Consider the following 16,092-nt stretch of genomic DNA (forward strand, 5'->3'; position numbering starts at 1 on the left):
TCAAGAAACAGTCCTCAGCAAAGGAAGTGTTTACAAACTGCTTCTTATGAGCTGTAACTGCAATTTGCTAAGGTCAAATAGCAATTCTCACAACTATTGTACGGAGCTGATTTGCTATACTGATTTAATGGGAAAGACCTTGCAATCGCCTGGAAATTACTGTGTCTTGGGCTTCCTGGTCATGCTTTCCAAGCTGCTTGCTTATCCTATAGACAACATGGAGATATCTTTGCTAAACTGCAAGTGAATGAACAAAAACAACTCTCCATGACCATTGTGATACAAAGGCAGGACACAGTCAAATAGCAGAAGAGAAGAAAGGCAGACAAAGGTGAGGTATGAGAAAGAATGTTAAACTCCACAGCTTTTTAAAGTCCTGCTCCTCAAGAAATATTGACTGAAGCCCCATGGAAGGTTTGCACTTAACCACATTTTTAAAAGCTTTCATAAATATTGCAATAAAGTGAAATTCATTGCTAGTTAAACCCTAACACCAGCATAAGCTTATTTCTTATTCAGATGACTGAGCTCTAGCAGAGAAGGAGCACAGGGATAGCACTGGATTTATGCTGCAAAACTTGAAATATCTTTCTGCATGAAGTAATAAAGGACACTTTCCATATTCTATTCTAATGGCCAATAAAGCATAAGACCAGCTAGAAGAATAAGGCTGGCAGAAACATGGAACACATTAGGAAATTATATTTACACTACAGTCAATTACTATAGCAGCATTTTACTTTATAATGCAAACTTTTCTTGTAAACTACAATGTGCCAGAAATCTAATAATGAGGGAATAGGTTGTCAAATCTTAGTCCAAACTACAAAAAATATTTCCATTACCCACCACCATTTTGAGGTTTGCTAGGCTGAATACTAAAGTTTGGCTGGAAGTCACCTGTGTAGGCTGGGAAAGGGAGCATAAAGAGGCCCTAAAGGCCTCTGTGTCTGTAGCTGGTCTGCCAGTAGAATTCAAGGCAACCTTTAGGCTGCTTTAATTTGTTCTGCTTGGCAAAAATACAAATAGGGCATGATGCTGCATTGGCCTGATTTCCTCACAAAGACTTTTCATGGTGGTCTACCTGAGCCTGTAGCTGTGGCTGGACATCAGAAAAACTCCAATAGCATGTTTGCTTTTTCTGTTTTTTGGATGCACAAGAGAATGGCATTCATCACAAAGCCTGGCCATCCACTGATTGGCATAGGCACAATTCAATTCCTTCCATGCTTGTTGGCAGCAGCAACATCTGAGTCCAATAGTAAGAGGATTTTCAGGCAAGGATAAACATATTTTGCAATGGATGGTATGATCACTCTCTGTTGGATTCCATCTAGTTATCAAAATTGGTTTCCAACAGATTTTTGGCAGACAATTAAGACACTGATTTTTGACCACTGGAGCCCTAAAGAAGTGGTTCGGTTTTATTAGCAGCAGATTTCCATGAGAGATGTCATAGGACCTGAGGTTAACTGAGGTACTCAGACTGTCATCCTTTCAATTTAAACAGAAATTGATGGTAGAGTGAGGGGCCTTTGACCTAGTACTTCAGGACTGCCTAATAAAAACTTGCCTTCTTGCCCTGCCATTGGCTGGGCTTGCTCACCTGCAGGATATCTGTGGAAATATCGTTTTCAATAACGGGAGTTTTTCTCCTTAATGTCTCAGTGTTTTCAGGCTAAGAGAAATCAAGGCTGTTATTCACAGTGCTAGAGAAGTGTTTAAAAAAATGTAGTTATGGAAGCATCCCTTTCAAAATCACAAGACAATAAATACATCCTGTGCAGGTGGGCTATTGTCATTTTCGGCTTCTGCAGTGAGCTGTGAAGGAAAAGAGAGCCCAGAAGAAGGAAGCAGCAAAACATTGTTGTGTTGGACATTGGATTTCAAAGTGCCCACTGCATGGTTGCCTTGGCCAGTTGTGGCTATACTTAGTATCTTAATCAAAACTTTTGAACAAGACCCATATGCTGGATGTTATAATTTAGCAGACAAGTTATGAGCTACCAAAAAGATGCAGCTGTGCAAACTTTCATATTACCCAGGGCCTCATTCTTACATGGACGTCAGTGTCTGGTAGCTGTTCACCCCAGCTGGACCGGCCACATCCAATAAAATATCCTACAGTAGCTTTCATGGGTACTATGATATCATATTTGCTTTATTCATTCTCAATTTAAGAAACAGTTTCCAAGGTCCTTGCCAAAAACATCAAAGGTTAGACTGAAAATCTTAAACACTTCTTTTTTTCCTGAACAAAATGTGAGGCTGCTCAGATGAGGTAAATTGCACTACCACATTTCTTAGACTGGATTTTTTTCCCCCTTTTCTCCAAGCTTTGAATCTAAAACAGCTTTTGGGGGGAGTTTCCATTAAGACTCAGTACTGAACTGTGCTAAAATATATTCTGTGTTCCCTGATGTTCACAGTTAAAGCAGTTGCTTAGCACAGCCTGAAAATATTGTATGCATGGCAGACTTCAGTTGTGCTTTATTTTCCTTTCCTGTGTGTCAGAACTGGGATCGCCTTAACTGTCATGTAACCTCATTCTGCTTAACATTTTTAGAGCTTGCTGAATGCATTTTTGCCAGTTAAAATGCTGGCTATTGCTGTCCTGAGAAGTCACTTGAAACAAGCAGACCTATATCCTGCGAACGTCTGCAGCATCGTCTCTCCTTCAGCTGCTATCTCTCTCGCTGGCAGTGACTTGTGAGGGATGGATGGGGCAATGAGAGACAGGAAAGCAATGTCACATTCCAGAGCGGATTCCAAGGAAAACAGGTCATACTCCCAAGTTTTTCAAATTCATCTAAAAATAGGTGGATGAGATGGCATTTATGCTAATTAAATATTACACTGAGTATGTCTCAGTCTGCAAAATGTCATCAATGTAATTTCATATGGGGCCATTTTTTCTCCACTCTCAGCTTACACCAGTCAAGGTTTTCACTTGGAGGGAAGTTGGTTAAATGTCCCTTGCTGCATCCCCTAAGAGAGTTTGCTCAGGGTTAATTAAATAATCTAACAAAGCAATTAGTGCCTGGTTCAGCAATGTGCTAAGTCAGTCCCTTGAGGGTGAAGGACATTGAGTAGCTTTGAGGTTAGGCCTGAATAAAAAGCAAACTAACTTTTCGGTCCCCTTCTCTTCAGTTACAACAATAGACATCTTGTTATTCTTGACTGCATTTAACTACTGTGAACATATGAAGCCACTTACCCATCACCCAAACAGAATCTTCTTCTGTAGCCTTAAGAAGAGTAACTGTCCGGTTTTTATAAATATTTTCCATTTTCCTACTCTGTACAAAGAACATTTGGCTCCTCAGTCTCTCATATTCCCAATTTCACAAACCTTGACAAGGAGAGATTTATTAATATACTGAAGCTTATTTTTTGAAAGCAAGTCTGAACTTTGCATTCTCAGCTCTAAACAAAGCTGAGAAAGATCTAGGACTTCCAAAAGGCAGGGTTATACATTTTTCTTCACAGCAGTTTTTTCACAGGAAACTGCAAAAGCTCCCGAAGTAAGGATTGATAGATAGCTGAAAACCCAGAGGTCATTTAAGGAAAGAACTGCCGCTGACTTGCTCTTACTTCCAGCTCCCTGGTTCCTGTTTTCATTGACTTGCTCCCACACGAGTTCTAGAGAATAAAGGCCATAGTTTTATTTACACAACAAGGCTGACAAATGCCAGCCCTTTACATGGTGTACAGTATGTTCAGAATAAAACTATTAACTTCAGACAACCACCTTTTGGGGTCGCCGTTCTTAGGAGCAATATCTTACTCTGCAACATATATATCACCAAGGGCCTTACTCCAAACAGCATACAAAGCTTATGGTCTCCCAAGTCTGGAAGAAGCTTAAATTACCTTTTTACAGTAGCATAGCTAAATATCTTTGTGTCCTTCAGATATATTTCTTACGGAGACTTTCCTGTGGTGATAAGAAGAACAGCTATATCCATTAACTAGAAAACACAACAGCAGGCCTTTCTTTTAATGCAGTGATTCCTATGAGTGAGCTGAGATAACGAGTGTCTTACTGACCTCATCAGAGCTCCAAAACCAGCAAGATCTTGCCTAGTTATTAACCTCCATTGACATCTCAAACCAAACATTATTTCTGATTTGTTTCCCTGTGTATAAAATGGTACAAATGAAGAATTCCATAAGTCCGTAATTCCATAATTTCATAAAATGGTATTTTCAGATGGCTGGCTGTAATTCTGTCCTTTCAAAGATTTTAATACATGGGATGGGATTCATCACAGAGGTTTTGTTTCTTTCAGTGTTTTCTCTATCTGAGAAGGTATTTCTCCTCTTGTTATAACTGTAAAAAAGTGGACATTGACAACTGATATGATCCTGCATAAAGTTCCTAACTGAGGTTTTCTTAAAATATTTTAAAGCAGTAAATATATATTTTCATAAAGGTATTGCTTTCTTGCTCATACATGTTACTCCATTTTTGGAAGAATCACTTTGATCCTAAAGTTACCATCTTTTCTGAGGGAAGCGTAAAAAATGAGATCTGAAGAATAGCCATCTCCTGTCCTGGAAAAATAATTAAGAGAAAGTATCTGCGTTAACAAAAATAATTCAGGTATCAGTACCCTAAGGATCCTTAAACTGCAAACATGTCTCATGAAGGCCTTACTAAAGCTGTAGAAATAGAGTAAAATTTTCTGGATCCCTTACAACCTTCTCCTAAACTAGAAAAAAATGTATTTGCTTTGATCACTGCTTCTGTTGTGTTTCTAAGGGATATAGCTCAGCAAGTAAGTTGCCTTGAAGCTGAAGTATTTCTAAAGTCTTTAGAGCCTATGAAACACTGACCACCAAACCAAAATATAGTCCTCTATCTAATGAAAGACTTTGTCAAAACCACCACATACCTAGTTTACCTGTGTAGAGAATATTTTTTTAACACATAATAAGAAAATCAGTTATGACATGTTTGTTTGTCATTGAATGTTTTCTGGTTTTGATTTTTTTAAGCCTTGGTCAAACAGCAAATGAAAAGCTTAAGAGAGAGGGAGTTCCCAAGTGGTTACAAGGTGTTTAGAAAAGAAAAAATAACTCCTCTCTGGAGCAGTTGCTAGTTGCTTTCACAGCTAATTTGGAGCCAGATGATCCACAAACGAGTCAATGTAAAAGTATTCAAGGCTGCTTTCTCCTAATTGAACTCAAGTATATCATAGGATTCTGTTTCATAATTTTTAAATTAAGCTGAAACTATAAAAAGTCCCTGAATTTCAGAATGACCTTTTGCAATATTTTCCTGAAGTGGTGAGATTTCTTTGAACTACTTGCTAGCAGGTATGTCTGCCAGAATGTTCATGGGAACAACACCAAAAAGATACAGAGTCATTTAAAAATGTGAAAGGTTTTTTTTTTTTCTTTTTTTTTTCAGGAATCTGTTATTTGTCTTTAGGGGTGTTACATGCTTTCGTCACTGGTGGCTAGCTGCTGTGCGCATGCCTTACTGCCAAGCAAAAAAAAAGGTCTCTTGCTTGCCTTCTTCTGTCAGAGTCACCCATTCCTGGTAGTAAATTAACCAGGTAAAACCTCTCTATGTAATTTAACTCTGATTATGTATTTACAGAGGCTGACTAACGCATCACCCTGCAGGACGGAGCTCAGGAAAAACAAAGGAAAAGGAGTACCTGGCATACGCTAGATTTGCTTCTGACTCTGGGGATGTACCTCCCATTTGCTTGGGTCTGAGAACTACTGAAGAGTTCAGTTGTGCTATTTTTCCTTTGGTGGCATGCCTACAGCAAAGTGGTTTGTTTAAAATCCAATTATCTAGTTTTCATCTGTTTTGCGAGATTTGAGTTTTATTGCAGTCTGAGACCATCAAACTGGAAGCTTTAGAACTGAAGTAAAAGGAAACATGAAAGCCCTCTATTAAGATGACTAATATTCCAGATGAAGCTAATTAGTATGATAACCTATGCACATAACAGAATTGTAAAATTAGTGAGATCAGCCCTGCAATACCATTAACTACATTATAACTCTTCACATGATTTTTTCCCCCCACTAACGAAAGGTCCTAGAAATGTGAGATTTCAATTTGCTTTATCATCTGGTGGAGCTCATCAACACCACACGCTACAGTGAATATTGTGGTTTTCACAGCAGGACCTTTCTTTATCTCTGCAAATTTGTAAATTAAAATAATTTCACCTGGGGAAATCCTGCACCAGAAAAATGCTGGTGACCTTGACAATGCTTTTCCCATCTTTTTAATTCTCCTTCTTTTTTCTGTAACAAAGCACAATGGCAAACAAATGATAAAAAACTGCCTTGTGGTATGCATCGTTTTTACTGAATTCATTCCTGTGCCGAGTAGTGTTCTAAGGTTAGATAGTCAGACTTACATGGTACCCTGAAGGGGAAATCTGTTAAAAAAGAAATAAAGAAAAAAAGCAACAGGAAGAATAATAGAAAAAAATGCATATGGTGTGTTCCATTGAGTCAGCAGCTGGGGGAAAATGGGTGGGAACATGCAGTACAGGTAATAGTTCATTAGCTTGGTAAAGAGCATATGCTTATGATGAGCAAATATCCTGGCACACCATATTTGTCTGTTTATTCTCTTATATCCACTTACACCTTGATTTATCCAAACTTTGATAGCTTTTCTCCTCTTTTTCTCCTCTCTCTCTCTTGCACAATCTTAGCTTTAATCTTTGTATTTTAAATGAGAAACTTTTCAAAAAATGAAATGAGGTATTTGAAATGATTTCACAGAAAACTGTTTTACTGTTAACATATGGGCCTGATTTTCTGTTTGAGCTATAACAGCAATTGGGTGTAAATTGTGTATAAAGGACAAAAGAGGTGTCGTACAACAAAATGGGAAATCAAAGCCACAGCATGAAGAGCATAACTAGCTACAAGCATAGGAAGTTGTTTTGTGTTTATTATAGTGGCATAAATAATTAATGTAACATAAATGTAAATAATTCACATAAATGTAAATCTAGCAATAAATCTTTATTATTGCAAGGCCTCTGCATTGTTTTAAATCTTCATCCCCAAAATGTGTCACTTGAGAATAAGAAGGGTTGTCACAAAGGCTCATCTCAGTCTCAGAGTGAATGCTGTTAACATTAAGGAATAATGCCTTTGACCCTTTTTAAATTGCATGTGCTTACTTCCTGGATTATCAGCATGAATGTGGCACTTACCACTGTGTTCGCTCTGGAGGCTTGAATTCATGAGCCAGCTCTCCCCTTCATTCCCACTATCAGAAAATGACAGAGCTGCGAAAGATTGCAGCAAGCTTCAACATAGCCCAGATGAAAAGGCAAGTAAACCTCCACCAAATGAAACCATAATTGTTTATAATAACATTGTTTATGGCACAATTGGACTCCTGTTCTATATGACAGACCTGTAAGGAATTGGAGCGTGTATTTATTTGTTTATTTTGGAGAGACAAATTAGTGTCTAATCAGGATCTTTACCATGTGCGATACTCTAAAACTGATGGGGAAAATGATTATAATAACAGCGTCTAAGGTGCAGTTAATTTAATTTAATGAAACACCCATTATGTAATCTGGGGGCACTTAGAGGGGAAATTTTAGGGCTTTCCACGGGAAGAAAATTCAACTTCGGCTGCGGAAGGAGAAGCTGACGCAGCAGCGAGAAGCATCTGTGCCCATGGTCAAGGGCCGGGAGCCAGCCGGGCTCCTTGCCCAGCGGCCCCGCGGGGAGACCGGCCGCGGCCACCACCACCGCGGGCAGCCTGCGCTCCGCAGACCCGCGTGGCACGAGGCCCAGGAGCAGCCGTGAGCAGCCCTCATCCAAGCACCGCAGAGGCACGTCTGAGAGATACTCTGTCCTTAATTCCTCATGTCTTTGCACCTTTTTTTAATCCTTTTTTTTTTCTTTTTGTTTTCCCACAACTATGAGAGTTCAAGATAAAATGTCAGCCTCGGCTTTTGACTACAACCTGAAAATTGAAAATAAGAAGCATTGTGACATTTTAGCTCTGAGACCTTTATTTCCTGGCTATGGAAAAATAGACCTGGCTGCATTTGAGCTTGTTCCCATCATCATGAAGCCAAAGGAAAGTCATACAGCCAAAATATAGTCTGAAAGCTTTTTTTTGTGTCATTGTTATATTTCTAGGGCTTGTTTTATTGTTCTTTGACTCTAAAAGGGCAGAGGCCAGGGTTACCCTTAATTAGTCTTTCTTCTTAGGAAAACACTGTGCTGTTTCATCCTGGTTCATGTAAATCCTATCGACTGTTATTTTGGGTGCCTGTGACTGAGAATTTAGTCCGTGCACTACTGAGAGGCTAATGTTATAGATTAACACGGAGAATCCTTAACAACCGAAGGAGCTATGCCAGGCTCTTGTTACACTCCTCCAGCACCTCCAGTGCTCCCCAGCAAAGCCCAGCCATCCTGGGCCTCCCATGTTCCAGGCTGCTGGGACGGACTGACAGGCAGTAAGTCCTCGTGCTGATGTGCTGTCGGTGCTCACTTTGCATGCATTAATGGAGACTCCCTTTCCCTTGTGACCAAACCATGTAAGAGCACTGACTTCTAAGTGAATAAGTATTTTATTCACTATTTCATATGATTTTCTGGTTACAGGTAGTATTTACTTCTCTTTGCATCTATACAGTAATAAAATCCACACCCTGGTTCTATGGCTAAGGTGGCTTTTTTTTTTCTCTCTCTCTTTCTTTCTTTTTTTTCCCCCTCATATTTAACTTTTAGAAGGATGATTCCCCAGGGTTCTTCTGTATCTGGATACTCCATTATCTCAGCTTTGATATGGCTTGCTCTTTTGCCATGTACAATTTCAATCTCCTAAGTCCAAAGACAACTGAATTCTTGGGCCTACCAGCTACATATCTGATTTTTCTAAGAGTCCTTCATTCTCCCCTCACCATGTAGCCAATGAGAGGAGGGTCCATGACACATGAGGAAGACATTTTCTAATTATCCATTATCCACCTCCACTATAGCTTTTTACCTCCCATTTCTTGTAATGCTTGGCAGTTTCATAAGGACAAGACCCTCCCTTTTAAACCTACCATTATATTTCAGTGCATCCTATACTGTTCAAGTCCTATTCCCAGTTCAGGAAGGACCACAGAATGCTTTACTCTTTTGTAGTTCCTGCATTTCAATTCTTGACATCAATAATAAAACACAAATGACAGTTTAGCTGGTGAGTTTCTATGCTCCTCTTATTGGTACTTTGGACTCATCTTCTAATGTACTATAGATGATTATTAAGGATAGGTTAAGGACCATTAGAACTGACCAAAGATTTAAATAGCAGGAAGGATATTTCAAATTAGAGAAGAGAAGCACTGGCAGAGCTCCAGGTACCATATGGCAGGCTCTGCCCATGGTTCCTCATTTTTCTGAATACAGCAAGGTAAAAAAAAATCCAGTAAAGAATGGAAGGATTATTGAGGGTGACGGTTGTTACGAAGGGAGAGTAGGTCTAGACTGTAGGGATTTTCTCTGTTGCTGTATGGGGATTATAGGAGACTGAATTTAATCTATGGCCTTAGTAAAATCTTCTGCTTATATAAATTCCCAATTGAATCACTCTTCCTTTGGGTATATTTTTATTCAAAACATTTGATGAAGCTTTCTGGCAAATTTTAAGCAGCAGATGCCCTATGAAGAGTTCTCTGTGATCATTTAAGCTACAAAGAGACTGAACATGTAAGTCATGAGGTATTGATTTTGTCCCTTGAAACAGGTAATATAATTTTTAGGATGATGGGAGTTTGAGCTTAATTCTCTAAATACTTGTGGTTGTAACTATAAAACTTGCTTTTTTCAAACAGTGGTGGTAATCTGGAGTATTTGAGTAGTTGAGGGAGATGAGGGCAGAATGGAAGTGACTCATCCAACAACAACAACAGAAGAAAATTTTCAGATAATTATTTTCAGATTATGATTTTATACTATTCATACCAATGTATTTTATGAAAATAACTTATTCTTTAATAAAACTGACCAGACATAAGAAGTAAACATTTTTTCTAGTTATCTGTATTTAGGGCCCTTACTTTTTCAAACATTTTGCGAGGTATTTTTCCTTTCCTGGGTATAGAGCAATGGTGTTTACTGCATTATTTTCTGGAAGGACCTAGCCATACCCACAGGGAAAACAGACAGACACCTGGCAGGCAGACTTAGAGAATACTTTGCAGCAGCTGGAAATGGTGATGGTCCTAAACCCATTATTCATTTTGCATAATTATTGACCTTTCTGCTTGTATTCTCTTGTGAGGAATTCAGGCCATTTACGGTACTGCAGAAGCATCAGTGATTCTCAGTCTAATAGAGATCAGGGTTTTGGTAGTTTCATTTTAAATCCCTGTATTCAGAAGGCTGAGTGTCCTCGATGGTAAATTTTTATCTGAGCACTAATATAACTGTTAAAATAGGAGACATTTTTAAAGATCAGCTAACCAAATGAATGTTTATGTGGTTGTGTCATGTTGCAGTTCTTTAATATTAAGCAGACCGGGATATACATCAAAAGATTTAATTTAGCAACACAATTACCATTTGCTAACATCTGAAAAAAGAACTTGCTTGATCTTAGTTGGGAAAGGGCAGTGGTTTATTTATACAAAATTCCTTTAACACCATTTTTAATAGTCCAGTCGGTTAAATAATTGAGATTACTTTGAGTAAAATTTTTGTACTGACTGATGTAAAGCAACAGCCAAATTATTTACTGAAAATTGTTCTCTCATTTATGGAGTTCTGAACAGTTTGAAGGAAAAATGCCCAAATTCATCAGGCAAAATTATATCCAAAAAATAAATTCCAGTTGCCTTCACAGCTGAGTATAAGGAAGGCGAAGTTCGCTGACTAAAGACCGTGTCTAGAAAGTAGGATTTAAGAACTATTGTAATACAAACAGTAATCATTAGTAATAATAAGAGGAAGATAACTTCCTGCATCCTTTGCCCTTTTTTGAGCGAATAATAAATAACTTTAATCTCTTTCCCTGTTATGGTCAGGAAATTCCTAGGTAGGCTAACATTTTTATTTATAGGAAAGTCATAGTCATCTTGTACTCTTGTTTAATTTGTTTATATCTCTTTCTGTCTCTAAAATGTTTTTACTTCAAGCAATTTCAGAGGCAGCTCTTGGCTTTAAGATAAGAAGCTATAAGAAGGTCTCCAGGTAGTGCACGCAGCCTGCCTTGGCTTCTGACACGGGAGACCCAGGTGTAAATCTTCTCAGAGGCCAGCTGAAATCATTTCCCCAGAACAGTGCTCCAGAGGCAGCCTCATTCGTATTCCCTCGAAAGAGATTTCATTTCATTAAACTCTAGACTTGACTCTCTCTCAAGAGGTCAGGAAAAAATGCTACATGCAGCTCTCTCTGCCTTCTGTAATGCCACCATTTCTTTGATTTATAGCAGCTGCACCTTTATGAGCCACAGAAGGGCCATGCAGATAGACTCCTGTTTCCTGCAAAATTAGGAAAAGCAGGTGAGGGGGTAATATGTATTTCTGAGTAAAAAACAGAAAACACGCTCCATTGCAATATTGCTGGAACAAGGTATCATAGGCTAATACAGATTTTAGTTTAAAAAGAAAAAAAAAAAGAAAACACAGCATCTCTTTTATTAATTTCCAATATAGGAACAGTATTATTAATTTTAAGTAAACCATCAGTCTGACTTGTCACTAAAATCCATATAATTGAGTTACAAAGAAAACTAAGTAAAATGATAAATTATTGTTAACCTTCTCCTAGCAAGCTAGCCCTGGAGGTGAAACTGAAAATGTTTTCTCTAGTGTTTAAATGGACGCTTGTATTGAGCAAATAGTCTCCCACCGTCATACGATCATGATGTGCTGATCTTGCATTTGCAGTCTGACCCTCATCTTCTGACAGCCCATTTTTTGGTTTTCCTGCATGTCAAAGGGCTGGTCTTGCCTACAACTCTGCTTTTTTTTAGGGTCACACATATGTACTCATCCTAATCGTCTATTTACGTATAAGGTTATCTTTGCTGAGGCCTGGAATGATTATTTTCTGTTTTCTTTGCTCTCACATGGCTCCCTGGCCGAAGCAGGATTTATGCTTAGACTTCCATCAAAGTTATGTGTTGAAAAGGGAGCGGTAGCGGCTTTGATATGACAAGTTTTTTGGGGAATAGAGCCATTTGCTGCCATTTTCTTAAAGTCTGACCTACTAAACACGGCTGAGGTACAAGTAACTTGCTGACTTAAGAAGGCAGCTGAAAGCCCACCGTGGTGGTGATGTCTCCCATGGGTGACGTTCACATGTGTGACAGGGATGGTCCCCATCTTTTCATTTGGTGTCAGGGCTCCCCGCAGAGCTGCGATTGGTGTGCTTGGGGCAAACATGGCAGTGGGGGTGGCAGCAGCCCTGGGTGAGCACGGCTTCTCCAAAAGGAGGCACAGAAAGATTTTTTGGAAAAGGAAAGTACCTCTAAAGAGAAAAGAATGAAAGCTCAGGAACGGCAAATCTGGTGCTGAAAGCAACAAAAAGTCCGTTGAATGCAATGTTTATTGCAAATTTTACTGTGAAGCTGTCTAATAGAGCCAGATACTAATATGAAGTCTTGGTAAAGATGCTTGGGAAGTGTTTTTTCTGACTTTCAGATATTCTGAGATTGGAAAGAGTTATTTCACTTGCTCTTTCTTCTCCATGTCCTTTCTGCCTTTCATCTGGTGCAGTGCAGATATCCATTGGTAGGGCTTTGATGTGTATATCTTCTTTTCCCTGAATGCCAGTGACCCGGAGATGTTACACTTTGAAGGCAATTGTGTGAAATGTTAGAAATTGTCATGTCACTAACATAATCTAACCACAAACAAAACATCAAGTAGTCACATTTTGTCTCCTACCTTCACAGAAAAAAAAAAAAAAAAGGAGAAGAAAAAAAAAGAAAAAAAATCTGTCAGAAACTCCAAGCAAAACAGGAATTATGGTCAGGAAGGATTGATATTAATGTGAAAAGGGACTGCGAAGTCACAAACCTCACTGAATGACCTTCTCACTAAAGTTCCAGCTGATGTCTTTCTCTTCCAAATTATTATAATTAAGAGTGCACCCATTAAAAATTTTCCATTTGTCAGATGGATGATGCTATTTTATAATGTGGCCAAATAATGTGTCCATTATGAAATTCAACTCTGGTGCCAACAAAATGTCTGCAGCTCTTCTTAAACAGCACCTGAAACATCAGAAGGAAGGTCATCAAATGACAGTTTGGGAGGAAATATGTGTGGGTTTAACCAGGAGCTTCCCATGCTTGGATGTCAATAGGTTTCTGTTTTAACATCTAACATTTTTGGAGTAACTGGGGTTCATAAATTCAATGCAGGTGAAACAGGGAAAGATTATTAATGGACCTGAGCAAACCAACTATGCTGACCTCTGGGTTTATGGAAAAGAACACAGTGGCGTCTGAAGGAAGTCTGTAGACAGCAAAAGAATCACAACAGATATGTCTGTATCAGCACTTTCCAAAATGAGATCTTTAAATAACTTAATTAAACTTTGGTGTTCTTATTAAAACCAGTGCTTCCATTTTGGAAATTATACCATTTTGTAATTATAGAATTCTCTTTGCTACTTATGTGACAGTTGTTTATTCTCACCTATGTATAAATATCTCAGATCTTTTATGGAGTGATCTTTCCATCACACATTCATGCTATGTTTTGTTTAGTTTAGTTTAATTTAGTTTTATTTTATTTTATTTTATTTATTTTCTCTTAATTCCTTCCCCTCCCTGTTCCTATTAGAACTTAACTGACACCGTAGTTATTTTAAATATCTTGTGGGAGTTGAGTGGAGTAGAGGAAATTTCAAAAATTTTCTTTGTAGCAAGATTCATTTCTCAAAACTACCCTGATAATGCAAAATATTCATTGCACTCCAAGTGCTTAGCTCTGGGGGGATAGATTAAAGTCGTATGATTCGTTCTTCTGTCTTTTTATGTTGAGCCAAAGACCTCTAAAGCTGGGACAAAGCTGTCTTATAACACCAGAGGAAAGATGTTAGGACATCAAAATATAAATCTAACAAGCCATTCAAGTCCAGCAGCACCAGGATTAGAAGCAATGCAACAACTGGTATCAAGTCTACTCCTATGATGCACAAGTAGGAAAAGAGAGTTGAAAGAGATTGTATTATGTAAATCAAAATATCTTTGACTGAAGACAAGTGGAAACAATTATATCTTATCTACTGGTAGCTAGGCATAACCTCTGAAATCGTCACTCCAGTGTATAACATACATTTTTATATATGCAAGTTTTCTTGTAATAATAGGCAGGTTTCTGGGTTCTTCTTAATCAAAACAGATGAAAAAGACCTATTAATTTTTGTCCAGTAACATCAAAAAAATGTTTATTCAAAAATCCGGAAACGTACATTTATAAAATACAAACATAAAACTGTACTGAAAGACATACCAAAACTGTTTAGCTTCATTTCTAAATGAATGAACAGAGAATGTGACCAAGACAAATGCTTCAGCAGTGCACCAAGATAATTTGTTACTGAGTCATCTTTTGTTAAAAGAACATTTGATTTTGCTCTATTATTGATATATTTATCTTTCCCACCAATGAAACCATCAGTTTTTTGTATCTTTTTATAAGATGGTGTTTATGATTACAAATTAGCATAGCTACAGGAACCCACTGTTTGTAGTGGGGGTGGGTCAATCTCTTTGACTAAATACACAGAGAGGAGACATTGACAAAACAGCTCAGACTACTGTCTGAATCAGGGTGAACAATTTTTGAGACTTGAAAGCAGTTTATGGAGCTGTTTGTTTTGATTTCAGTGCTTCTGATCAGAAGTGGAATTTCTGAGATCACAGACTTGAGGCTATTTGCATGGTGATTTTGGCATGCCTTTGAGCTATAGACATAAGTGAAATTTTGGGTCCACTTATGTGTTTTTGGTTTGTGGGAAGAATTCTGGGGCAAAAAGCCATGAATCATCAGTTAAATAGAAGTTGAAACCTGTGAGAGATTCAGACAAGTGGCCTGGAAAAGCAAGCCCTTGCTCTTTTCAGAACAGATCTGAAAATCTCATTCCCAGTATGTTTTGAGGTTCTGTCCATAATTAGCAGTGACTTATGGGCTTTAAGGATACATTACAAGGAGCTGACAGCAGACGGTCCCTTGTGTATTCAGTTTTAATGAATTACTGCTGAAGTACAAAAAAAGGACTAAATTTAAGAAGAGGTTGTAGGTTTGAGGACAATATCATTTAACAGAGTTTTTGTGATAGCAAGGCACTGGATACTGAGAATCCCTTGTAAGCCTATTCTTCTGTAATGGCAGAATTTATCTTTATCTGAGAGCCTATAAGCATCACGATCCTATAGAAAATTGGCTTATGATCAACCTAACTGCAATAATTTGCACCTTAATTGAATTTCTCAATATTATTACTTTTTAAAATTCATCAAAATGTTTGCAAAAAAATTTAATATACTGTGTCTTGTCTGTCTTGTTAGCATGGCTCCTGCATATCTTCTCTAGGCTCATGTTGTTGTATTTAACACTTTCAGTGCTACAGATTTGTCTTTGTTTCTTTCAATTAACAACATTTTGCAGAAGCTGATAAACAGGAAAATGAGTTATTCAGGGTTGAGGGCAGAGAAAAGAGCTCTGCATTTCTCATATGGCAAAAGTGAGTACCTAAATCATGAGAAAATAATTCTTTTTTTTTTTTTTTTTGCTTTCCAGAAAACAAGCATACATTTTTTCCCCAGATTTGCCATTTCCTTTTTACCTGGGAAACATACCTCTCCTACTCCTGATTCAACCCCAGAAAAATAACCCCAGATGATCTATAAGGAAGTATTTTTACAACAGATTTGCTGGAGTAAATGTGGCATAAATATGCACATGGTTTCAATTTCCTGAGCAGCACTGACATTTTTACTCTATTTCATCTTAATCCTGCCTCACTCACAGCTCCCTTGCTTCTGGATTCCTTTCTCAGCAGCCAGGGGTGGGGTTAAAATAACACTGAAATGGAAGAGAGCTCAACCAGCTCATTCTGTGTAATAAAATC

The sequence above is a fragment of the Apteryx mantelli genome, chromosome Z (assembly GCF_036417845.1).
Source record: "Apteryx mantelli isolate bAptMan1 chromosome Z, bAptMan1.hap1, whole genome shotgun sequence".
In the NCBI taxonomy this organism is placed as follows: Eukaryota; Metazoa; Chordata; class Aves; order Apterygiformes; family Apterygidae; genus Apteryx; species Apteryx mantelli.